Source organism: Leucopleurus acutus (assembly GCF_964270905.1).
Source record: "Leucopleurus acutus genome assembly, chromosome: 10".
Classification (NCBI taxonomy): Eukaryota; Metazoa; Chordata; class Mammalia; order Artiodactyla; family Delphinidae; genus Leucopleurus; species Leucopleurus acutus.
Genome location: NC_139153.1, coordinates 99754803 through 99767998, shown reverse-complemented (window position 1 = coordinate 99767998; position 13196 = coordinate 99754803).

Below are 13196 nucleotides of genomic sequence, written 5' to 3'. Positions count from 1 at the left end.
TTTCTTTTTGGTTTGTGTAGTCTAAATTTTCTACGATGAATATGTAAGAATGAAAAACTAATAAAAATTAGGTTTTTTAAGAACTATATTCTTTTTTTTGTGTGTGGTATGCGGGCCTCTCACTGTTGTGGCCTCTCCCGTTGCTGAGCACAGGCTCCGGACGCGCAGGCTCAGCGGCCATGGCTCACGGGCCTAGCCGCTCGGCAGCACGTGGGATCTTCCCGGACCAGGGCACGAATCCGTGTCCGCTGCATCGGCAGACGGACTCTCAACCACTGCGCCACCAGGGAAGCTCAAGAACTATATTCTTAAATAGGATACTCAACTTATATTCCTTTTTAAAAGTACCTGGCATTAATTTTTATATATTATTATGTGAGTATATTATGTTTATCAGAAATAAAGTTTCAGAGTAGTTATTTACTATTTATTTTCAGCAGCAAGAGAAATAGGTTTGATAGTTTTAATGAGAAGAAAAGAAATAAAAAGCTTACCTTTAGGACTACGTGAGAATATTTGAATTTCATGTGACCACATATTACTGTTTCCCTCCCCTATAGTTTTCCTACCCCTGCCTTCCTAATAACTCGAACTTCCAATTAACTCAGTATTAATTACACTGTAAGTTTTTTGAGGGCAGGCAGGAATGATTTCTTTCTGGCTTTTGTATTCTCAGAACCTGGTCCCAAACACATACTCTGTATACGTTAAATGAATAGGCTAACAAATGTTTAAATATGTCTTATACAATCTGTATAATTCTCCCATTATGTATCTATTAAAATGCTTTTGGGACGTCCCTGGTGGCACAGTGGTTAAGAATCCACCTGCCAATGCAGGGGACACGGGTTCAGTCCCTGGACTGGGAAGATCCCACATGCCACGGAGCAGCTAAGACCGTGCGCCACAACTACTGAGCCCGCACTCTAGAGCCCGCGAGCCACAACTACTGAGCTCACGTGCTGCAACTACTGAAGCCCACGCACCTAGAGCCTGTGCTCCGCAACAAGAGAAGCCACCGCAATGAGAAGCCTACGCACCGCAACGAAGAGTAGCCCCCGCTCGCCACAACTAGAGAAAGCCAGCGCGCAGCAACAAAGACCCAAAACGCAGCCAAAAAAAAATGAAATTTTTTAAAGAGCCATTACCTCCATTAAGAAAAAAAAAAGCCTTCACCCACATGAAGAAACGTTTCTAGAGTTAAACCTGGAACTTGGACAAACTAACAAGAAAGCATTTAGAAAGTGACTTCTACAGCCTGTTTACCATTATCTCCTTCTGTGGAACCAAGAATGTAACTGTGTAAGAGAATTGTGAGTGGCTTGGGTTTAGGTGAATGGCCAAGGGTAATGTTTGTGGCGTTGGGTTAGACTCTGTTTCCCTGAACCAGGCAAGCTGACCTGAGAGAAACCAGACAGGGCATCCTTGGGCCCTCTTATCATCGTGCTGTAACCAACCAAACCAACCAAGCAGGCTTGCCTGTGCCTCTCAGGCTGCGGTGTGCAAGTCAACGAGACATCCCGTGACTTGTGTACAGTGGAAGGACAGAGCCACCGTTTGCTCTCCATTTATTTTGGCTACACTGTGCAGCATGTGGAATCTTAGTTTCCCAACCAGGGACTGAACCCGGGCCATGGCAGTGAAAGCGTCGAATCCTAACCACTGGGAAAGATTTTTTTGTGTTTCTTGTTTTTGCAGTACGCGGGCCTCTCACTGTTACGGCCTCTCCCACTGCGGAGCACAGGCTCCGGACGCACAGGCCCAGCGGCCATGGCTCAAGGGCTCAGTCGCTCCGCGGCATGTGGGATCCTCTCAGACCGGGGCACGAACCCGTGTCCCCTGCATCAGCAAGCGGACTCTCAACCACTGCGCCACCAGGGAAGCCCACTGGGAAAGATTTTTGGGGCCACATGTTCCTTGAATGAAACTTCTTAGAACCAGCCTACACCGCCATGTCACTATGCCACCTGCATATGGCTCCCAGCATCCTTCCACGTGTACAGGCGGCTCTCTGACTCAGGGAATGCACACCTGAATGGAATCCACCCAGGTACAATCCTGGAAAGGTTCAAATCTCCTCTCAAAGCAGGAAATTATTAACTGCTGAGTTTCTCCAGCTAATTTTATAGACTAACCACAAAGAGAAAACTCTTGATGTGGACAGGTGTCCATGTTATTTTCTCATTGAAAACCCAAGTGTCTAGTAAATAATTCCAACTACAAAGTAAAGAAGAATAGTGGCACTTTAAAATAAATTCAAATGATTCAAAAGTTTAACTGTTGCTTCTAGGAGTTAATCACTCAATGACATATTTCCTTTCCTAAATAAACGCTGACTTTTTGACATCTGGTGTTGGAGCTCATACATTTATGGATACGGCTCGGTTCCTGGATAGAGTGGCGCTAGTTACACAGGATGAGTCATCAGGCCACACCTCACTGTACTCACCACAAGGACCCTAAGAAAGGACTCACAATAATTTCACAGATTTCATTTCTGCAAGGAATGCCGCAAGAGGAAAAATGGTTCTTAAACATAAAAATGGCAGGGAAATGTTGCATAGCCTTATATTAAACACAGATTGGGTTTGGTTACTCTGTGGGAATAATTTAGCACAGAGTAAATTAAGTGATAGCATGAGGAATTCATATTCTGAAGAGCCTAATTTACAACCCAAACTTCCACAGATCTTACCTCCTACAGCTTATTATAGTTAAATTTACTTTCAGATCTTAAGGTCTCCCACTTTAGAGACTGAAATTCTTCAGAATTTCCTGTGATATTTTTCCTAGTGTTAAGGGAAGGAAAGTGATCTTTGGGGTTATATAATATACAAAGTTGAATTCTAAAATAAACAGAGGTCTTAAGATATGAGGCCAGGAGTGAAAAGGGATTAAGAATATATATCGGGCATAATTAATGTAGATTATAACTAGTTTCAAAAAACAAGTGTTAAAACTGTTTTAATGCTGGGAAAACTGGACAGCTACATGTAAAAGACTGAAATTAAAACAGTAAAAAAAAAAACTCAGAGGGGGGAAGATGGCGGAAGAGTAAGATACGGAGATCACCTTCCTCCCCACAGATACATCAGAAATACATCTACACGTGGAACAACTCCTACAGAACACCTACTGAACGCTGGCAGAAGACCTCAGACCTCCCAAAAGGCAAGAAACCCCCCACGTACCTGGGTAGGGCAAAAGAAAAAAGAAAAAACAGAGACAAAAGGATAGGGACGGGACCGGCACCAGTGGGAGGGAGCTGTGAAGGAGGAAAGGTTTCCACACACTAGAAGCCCCTTCGCGGGCGGAGACTGCGGGTGACGGAGGGGGTAGCTTCGGGGCCACGAAGGAGAGCGTAGCAACAGGGGTGCGGAGGGCAAAACGGGGAGATTCCCGCACAGAGGATCAGGGCCGACCGGCACTCACCAGCCCGAGAGGCTTGTCTGCTCACCCGCCGGGGCGGGCGGGGCTGCGAGCTGAGGCTCGGGCTTCGGTCTGAGCGCAAGGAGAGGACTGGGGTCGGTGGCGTGAACACAGCCTGCAGGGGGTTAGTGCACCACGACTAGCCGGGAGGGAGTCCCGGGAAAAGTCTGGACCTGCCGAAGAGGCAAGAGACTTTTTCTTCCCTCTGTTTCCTGGTGCGCGAGGAGAGGGGATTCAGAGCGCTGCTTAAAGGAGCTCCAGAGACGGGCGCGAGCCGCGGCTAAAAGCGCGGACCCCAGAGACGGGAATGAGATGCTAAGGCTGCTGCTGCCGCCACCAAGACGCCTGTGTGCGAGCACAGGTCACTATCCACACCCCCTTCCGGGAGCCTGTGCAGCCCGCCACTGCCAGGGTCCCGGGATCCAGGGACAACTACCCCGGGAGAACGCATGGCGCGGCTGGTGCAACGTCACGCCAGCCTCTGCCGCCGCAGGCTCGCCCCGCCTCCGAGCCCCTCCCTCCCCCGGCCTGAGTGAGCCAAAGCCCCCGAATCAGCGGCTCCTTTAACCCGGTCCTGTCTGAGCGAAGAACAGACGCCCTGCAGCGACCTACACACAGAGGCGGGGCCCAATCCAAAGCTGAGCCCCTGGGAGCTGTGCGAACAAAGAAGAGAAAGGGAAATCTCTCCCAGCAGCCTCAGAAGCAGCAGATTAAAGCTCCACAATCAACTTGATGTACGTGCATCTGTGGAATACATGAATAGACAACGAGTCATCCCAAATTAAGGAGGTGGACTTTGAGAGCAAGATTTATTATCTTTCCCTCTTTTCCTCTTTTTGTGAGTGTGTATGTGTATGCTTCTGTGTGAGATTTTGTCTGTATAGCTTTGCTTTCACCATTTGTCCTAGGGTTCTATCCGTCCATTTTTTGTTTTTTACTTAAAAAATTTTTTTTCTTAATAATTTTTTAAATTTAATAACTTTATTTTATTTTACCTTACTTTAGTTTCTTTTCTCTTTCTTCCTTCCTTTCTTCCTCTCTCTCTCTCTCTCTCTCTCTCTCTCTCTTTCTTTCTTTCTACTTTATCTCCCTTTTATTCTGAACCATGTGGATGAAAGGCTCTTGGTGCTGCAGACAGAAGTCAGTGCTGTGCCTCTGAGCTGGGAGAGCCAACTTCAGGACACTGGTCCACAAGAGACCTCCCAGCTCCACATAATATCAAACGGCAAAAATTCCCAGAGATCTCCATCTCAACACCAACACCCAGCTTCACTCAACGACCAGCAAGCTACAGTGCTGGACACCCTATGCCAAACAACTAGCAAGACAGGAACACAACCCCACCCATTAGCAGAGAGGCTGCCTAAAATCATAATAAGGCCACAGACGCCCCAAAACACACCACCAAACGTGGACCTGCCCCCAGAAAGACAAGATCCAGCCTCATCCACCAGAACACAGGCACTAGTCCCCTCCACCAGGAAGCCTACACAACCCACTGAACCGACCTTAGCCACTGGGGACAGACACCAAAAACAACGGGAACTAAGAACCTGCAGCCTGCAAAAAGGAGACTCCAAACACAGTAAGATAAGCAAAATGAGAAGACAGAAAAACACACAGCAGACTAAGGAGCAAGACAAAAACCCACCAGACCTAACAAATGAAGAGGAGATAGGCAGTCTACCTGAAAAAGAATTCAGAATAATGATAGTAAAGATGATCCAAAATCATGGAAATAGAATAAACGCAAGAAACATTTATCAAGGATCTAGAAGAACTAAAGAGGAAACAAGCAATGATGAACAACACAATAAATGAAATTAAAAATACTCTAGAAGGGATCAATAGCAGAATAACTGAGGCAGAGGAACGGATAAGTGACCTGGAAGATAAAATAGTGGAAATAACTACTGCAGAGCAGAATAAAGAATGAAAAGAACTGAGGACAGTCTCAGAGACCTCCGGGACAACATTAAACGCACCAACATTCGAATTATAGGGGTTCCAGTAGAAGAAGTGAAAAAGAAAGGGACTGAGAAAATATTTGAAGAGATTATAGTTGAAAACTTCCCTAATATGGGAAAGGAAATAGTTAATCAAGTTCAGGAAGCACAGAGAATCCAATACAGGATAAATCCAAGGAAAAACACGTCAAGACACATATTAATCAAACTGTCAAAAATTAAATACAAAGAAAACATATTAAAAGCAGCAAAGGAAAAACAACAAATGACACACAAGGGAATCCCCATAAGGTTAACAGCTGATCTTTCAGCAGAAACTCTGCAAGCCAGAAGGGAGTGGCAGCACATATTTAAAGTGATGAAGGAGAAAAACCTACAACCAAGATTACTCTACCCAGCAAGGATCTCATTCAGATTTGATGGAGAAATTAAAACCTTTACAGACAAGCAAAAGCTGAGAGAGTTCAGCACCACCAAACCAGCTTTACAACAAATGCTAAAGGATCTTCTCTAGGCAAGAAACACAATAGAAGGAAAAGACCTATAAGAACAAACCTAAAACAATTAAGAAAATGGGAATAGGAACATACATATCGATAATTACCTTAAATGTAAATGGATTAAATGCTCCCACCAAAAGACACAGACTGGCTGAATGGATACAAAAACAAGACCCTTGGCTTCCCTGGTGGCGCAGTGGTTGAGAGTCCGCCTGCCGATGCAGGGGACATGGGTTCATGCCCCGGTCCAGGAAGATCCCACATGCCGCGGAGCGGCTGGGCCCGTGAGCCATGGCCGCTGAGCCTGCGCGTCCGGAGCCTGCACTCCGCAACGGGAGAGGCCACAACAGTGAGAGGCCCATGTACCGCAAAAACAAAACAAAACAAAACAAAACAAAACAAAAAAAACAAGACCCATATGTATGCTGTCTACAAGAGACCCACTTCAGACCTGGAGACACATACAGACTGAAAGTGAGGGGATGGAAAAAGATATTCCATGCACATGGAAACCAAAAGAAAGCTGGAGTAGCAATTCTCATATCAGACAAAATAGACTTTAAAATAAAGACTATTAAAAGAGAGAAAGAAGGACACTACATAATGATCAAGGGATCGATCCAAGAAGAAGATATAACAATTGTAAATATTTATGCACCCAACATAGGAGCACCTGAATACATAAGGCAAATACTAACAGCCATAAAAGGGGAAATCGACAGTAAGAGAATCATAGTAGGGGACTTTAACACCCCACTTTCACCAATGGACAGATCATCCAAAATGAAAATAAATAAGGAAACACAAGCTTTAAATGATACATTAAATTAGATGGACTTAATTGATATTTATAGGACATTCCATCCAAAAACAACAGAATACACATTTTTCTCAAGTGCTCATGGAACATTCTCCAGGATAGATCATACCTTGGGTCACAAATGAAGCCTTGGTAAATTTAAGAAAATTGAAATTGTATCAAGTATCTTTTGCGACCACAACGCTATGAGACTAGATATCAATTACAGGAAAAGATCTGTAAAAAATACAAACACATGGAGGCTAAACAATACACTACTTAAAACGAAGTGATCACTGAAGAAATCAAAGAGGAAATCAAAAAATACCTAGAAACAAATGACAATGGAGACATGACAACCCAAAACCTACTGGATGCAGCAAAAGCAGTTCTAAGAGGGAAGTTTATAGCAATACAATCCTACCTTAAGAAACAGGAAACATCTTGAATAAACAACCTAACCTTGCACCTAAAGCAATTAGAGAAAGAAGAACAAAAAAACCTCAGTTATCAGAAGGAAAGAAATCATGAAGATCAGATCAGAAATAAATGAAAAAGAAATGAAGGAAACGATAGCAAAGATCAATAAAACTAAAAGCTGGTTCTTTGAGAAGATAAACAAAATTGATAAACCATTAGCCAGACTCATCAAGAAAAAAAGGGAGAAGACTCAAATCAATAGAATTAGAAATGAAAAAGGAGAAGTAACAACTGACACTGCAGAAATACAAAAGATCATGAGAGATTACTACAAGCAACTCTATGCCAATAAAATGGACAACCTGGAAGAAATGGACAAATTCTTAGAAATGCACAACCTGCCAAGACTGAATCAGGAAGAAATAGAAAATATGAACAGACCAATCACAAGCACTGAAATTGAAACTGTGATTACAAATCTTCCAACAAACAAAAGCCCAGGACCAGATGGTTTCACAGGCAAATGCTATCAAACATTTCGAGAAGAGCTAACACCTATCCTTCTCAAACTCTTCCAAAATATAGCAGAAGGAGGAACACTCCCAAACTCATTCTACGAGGCCACCATCACCTGATACAAAAACCAGACAAGAATGTCACAAAGAAAGAAAACTACAGGCCAATATCACTGATGAACATAGATGCAAAAATCCTCAACAAAATACTAGCAAACAGAATCCAACAGCACATCAAAAGGATCATACACCATGATCAAGTGGGGTTTATCTCAAGAATGCAAGGATTCTTCAATATACTCGTATCAATGTAATACACCATATTAACAAATTGAAGGAGAAAAACCATATGATCATCTCAATAGATGCAGAGAAAGCTTTCGACAAAATTCAACACCATTTATGATAAAAACCCTCCAGAAAGTAGGCATAGAGGGAACTTACCTCAACATAATAAAGGTCATATATGACACACCCACAGCCAACATTGTCCTCAATGGTGAAAAGCTGAAAGCATTTCCATTAAGATCAGGAATAAGACAAGGTTGCCCACTCTCACCACTCTTATTCAACATAGTTTTGGAAGTTTTAGCCACAGCAATCAGAGCATAAAAGGAAATAAAAGGAATCCAGATCAGAACAGAAGAAGTAAAGCTATCATTGTTTGCAGATGACATGATACTATACATAGAGAATCCTAAAGACGCTACCAGAAAACTACTAGAGCTAGTCAATGAATATGGTAAAGTAGCAGGATACAAAATTAATGCACAGAAATCTCTGGCATTCCTATACACTAATGATGAAAAATCTGAAAGTGAAATCACGAAAACACTCCCATTTACCATTGCAACAAAAAGAATAAAATATCTAGGAATAAACCTACCTAAGGAGACAAAAGACCTGTATGCAGAAAATTATAAGAGACTGATGAAACCAATTAAAGATGATACAAATAGATGGAGAGATATACCATATTCTTGGATTGCAAGAATCAATATTGTGAAAATGACTCTACTACCCAAAGCAATCTACAGATTCAATGCAATCCCTATCAAACTACCACTGGCATTTTTCAAAGAACTAGAACAAAAAATTTCACAATTTGTATGGAAACACAAAAGACCCCGAATAGCCAAAGAAATCTTGAGATCGAAAAACAGAGCTGGAGGAATCAGGCTCCCTGACTTCAGACTATACTACAAAGCTACAGTAATCAAGACACTATGGTACTGGCACAAAAACAGAAAGATAGATCAATGGAACAGGATAGAAAGCCCAGAGATAACCCCATGCACATATGGTCACCTTATCTTTGATAAAGGAGGCAGGAATGTACAGTGGAGAAAGGCCAGCCTCTTCAATAAGTGGTGCTGGGAAAACTGGACAGGTACATATAAAAGTATGAGATTAGAACACTCCCTAACACCATACACAAAAATAAGCTCAAAATGGATTAAAGACCTAAATGTAAGGCCAGAAACTATCAAACTCTTAGAGGAAAACATAGGCAGAACACTCTATGACATAAATCACAGCAAGATCCTTTTTGACCCACCTCCTAGAGAAATGGAAATAAAAACAAAAATAAACAAATGGGACCTAATGAAACTTAAAAGCTTTTGCACAGCAAAGGAAACCATAAACAAGACCAAAAGACAACCCTCAGAATGGGAGGAAATATTTGCAAATGAAGCAACTGACAAAGGATTAATCTCCAAAATTTACAAGCAGCTCATGCAGCTCAATAACAAAAAAACAAACAACCCAATCCAAAAATGGGCAGAAGACCTAAATAGACATTTCTCCAAAGATATACAGACTGCCAAAAACACATGAAAGAATGCTCAACATCATTAATCATTAGAGAAATGCAAATCAAAACTACAATGAGATATCATCTCACACCAGTCAGAATGGCCATCATCAAAAAATCTAGAAACAATAAATGCTGGAGAGGGTGTGGAGAAAAGGGAACACTCTTGCACTGTTGGTGGGAATGTGAATTGGTACAGCCACTGTTGAGAACAGTATGGAGGTTCCTTAAAAAACTACAAATAGAACTACCATATGACCCAGCAATCCCACTACTGGGCATATACCCTGAGAAAGCCATAATTCAAAAAGAGTCATGTACCAAAATGTTCATTGCAGCTCTATTTACAATAGCCAGGAGGTGGAAACAACCTAAGTGTCCATCGACAGATGAATGGATAAAGAAGATGTGCCACATATATACAATGGAATATTACTCAGCCATAAAAAGGAACGAAATTGAGTTATCTGTAGTGAGGTGGATGGACCTAGAGTCTGTCATACAGAGTGAAGTAAGTCAGAAAGAGAAAGACAAATACTGTATGCTAACACATATATATGGAATTTAAGAAAAAAAAATGTCATGAAGAACCTAGGGGTAAGACAGGAATAAAGACACAGACCTACTAGAGAATGGACTTGAGGATATGGGGAGGGGGAAGGGTAAGCTGTGACAAAGTGAGAGAGTGGAATGGACATATATACACTACCAAATGTAAAATAGATAGTGGGAAGCAGCCGCATAGCACAGGGAGATCAGCTCGGTGCTTTGTGACCACCTAGAGGGGTGGGATAGGGAGGGTGGGAGGGAGGGAGACGCAAGAGGGAAGAGATATGGGAACATATGTATATGTATAACTGATTCACTTTGTTAAAGCAGAAACTAACACACCATTGTAAAGCAATTATACTCCAATAAAGATGTAAAAAAAAAAAAAAAAAAGAGGCTCTAGTATTCCAGTATTACCCATACTACATTCGAACTAATACTTCCCAGAAAAAGTAAACTTTAAAAAAAAAAAAGAAAGGAAAAGAATAGGTAATAAAAAAAAAACTGTTTTAACTTATTTTAAGGGAAAGTTTAGTAACTTCATTTTAACAGTCAGACTATAGATTGGAGAAATTTCAAGGGAGAAAAATAAAGTTCTAATCCTTTTTAAGAACTGAAGTGGGTCCCTTTTTGTTGCCTGTAAACCATGAGCTTAGGTCTTAATTCATTCAACAATGAATACCTAACTATATGCCAAAGAGTGTTCTACACAGTGAGGATGTGGCAGAGAAGATGACAAACTGGGCCTTTGCTCTCATCGGATTTACAGTCTAGTGAGGGAAATCTTATTGGATAGGCAAATCTTATTGGATAAGATACAATAAAGTACAAGATCTTTTCAGATAGTGCTAAATGTTAAAAATAAAATAAACCAGGGTAATGGGATAAAGAGGGAAAGGGTGAGGTAAGGCATAACCTCTATGAGGAGGTGACAATGAGCTGAGACATTAATTGCAGAAGGAACCAGCCCAGTGTATTCAAGCAATAGAAGGGACAGAGAGGCTATCTAGTGAGAAGGGGGAGAGCAACAGGCAGGTGAGGTGAGAGGGGCTGCAGGGGCAAAATCATGCAGCACCTGATAGGCCCTGCTAGGGACTGGAATTTTAACTGTAAAGAGAAGTCTTTGGAAGATTTTAAGGAGGTTGTGATATAATCTGCTTAAAGATTTTAAAAGGGGTGACATGGGCAGGAATGGTGGAGTAAAAACTCCTAACAATCATCTCCCTTCATAAAAACAATAAGAACACTAAAAATTTGCCCAAATCAACTTTTTCCAAACTCTGGAAATTAACTAAAGACTTGCAACAATCTGAGAAGCATTTGTTTAAGAAAAAGGCCTGAATTTCAGTAAGAGCAAACTTTGAGATGTTTTAACTTTCCACGTACCCATCCCTCTTGCCAGCCTCTGTGATAATCTTGTAAACCAACAGCTCCACAATCACAGTGAAAATAAGACTGGGAGTCACTGGAGGAGGCAGATGGGGTTGGAGTTCCTCCAAAGGCCCATTCCTAAAGGGTGGAATTATCTACTTAACACAAAAGGAGGCAGTAATCGAGGAATACAGGAATTAAAAAAAAAAAAGACACAGACATACAGAAAACAAATACAAAATGGCATATGTAAAATTTACTTTATTGGTAATTATATTAAATTTAAATGGATTAAACACTTCAATCGAAATGCAGAGACTTGCAGAATGGATAAGAAATGAAAAGGAAAAACGACCCAACTGGGCTTCCCTGGTGACGCAGTGGTCAAGAATCCACCTGCCAATGCAGGGGACACGGGTTCGAGCTCTGGTCCAGGAAGATCCCACATGCTGCGGAGCAACTAAGCCCGTGCGCCACAACTACTGAGCCTGCACTCTAGAGCCTGGGAGCCACAACTACTGAATCTGCATGCCACAACTACTGAAGCCCACGTGCCTAGAGCCCGTGCTCCGCAACAAGAGAAGCCACCGCAACGAGAATCCTGAGCACCACAACAAAGAGTAGCCCCCACTCGTCACAACTAGAGAAAGCCCACACACAGCAACAAAGATCCAACACAGCCAAAAATAAATAAAGTAAAATTTTAAAAAAATGACCCAACTATATGTTGTCTACAAGAGACAAAGATACAAATCAGTTGAAAGAAAAAGAGTGGAAAAAGATACTATGCAAATATTAAACACAAAAGAACTGGGATGGCTATCCTACTATCATACAAAGTAGACATTAAGACCAGAGACAAAGAAGAACATTTAATAAAAGAGTCAAGATAAAAGGGTCAAGGTATGGAGAAAATATAAGAATTATAAACATGTGTGTACCTAATAAACAGAGACTCAAAAATATATGAAGCAAAAACTGACAGAACTGATGAAAGAAACAGAACTTCGAACAGTTAATAGTTGGAGACTTCAATACCCTATGTTAACTAATGAATAAAACAACAAAACAGAAGATCAACAAGGAAATAGAAGACTTGAATAACACTATAAACCAACTAGACCTAATGGGTATCTATGGAACATTCTACCCAATAACAATAGGATACATATTCTTCTCAAGTACACAAAGAACATTACCCAGGATAAACAATATATCAGGTTGAAAACAAGTCTCAATAACTGTAAAAGGATTGAAATGAAACATAATTCTCTGACCACAGTGAAATGAAATTAGAAATCTGGCTAGAAGACTGACCAAGAAAAAAGTGAGAAGATTCAAATTATTAAATTAGAAATGAAAGAGGAGACATTACTACTGACATTACAGAAATAAAGAGGATTTTAAGGGAATACTATGAACAACTGTATGCCTAGATGAAATGTACAAAAACTTAGAGAGATACAAATTACTGAAACTGACTCAAGAAGAAACAGAAAATCTGAACAGACCTATAGCAGTAAACACATTAAATTATTAATCAAAAATTACTCACAAAGAAAAGCTCAGAATGAGATGCCTGCACAGGTGAATTCTGACAAATGTATAAAGAAGAATTAACACCAGTCCTTCACAAACACTTCCAAAAGATAGAAGATGAGAGAACCCTTCTCAATTCATTCTAAGAGGCCAGTATTACCCTGATAGTAAAACCAGAAAAACATCTCACAAGAAAAGAAGACTAGAGGCCCAAATCTCTTATAAGTATAGATGCAAAAATACCTATGAAAATACTAGCAACCAAACCTGGTAACGTATAAGTCAGATTAG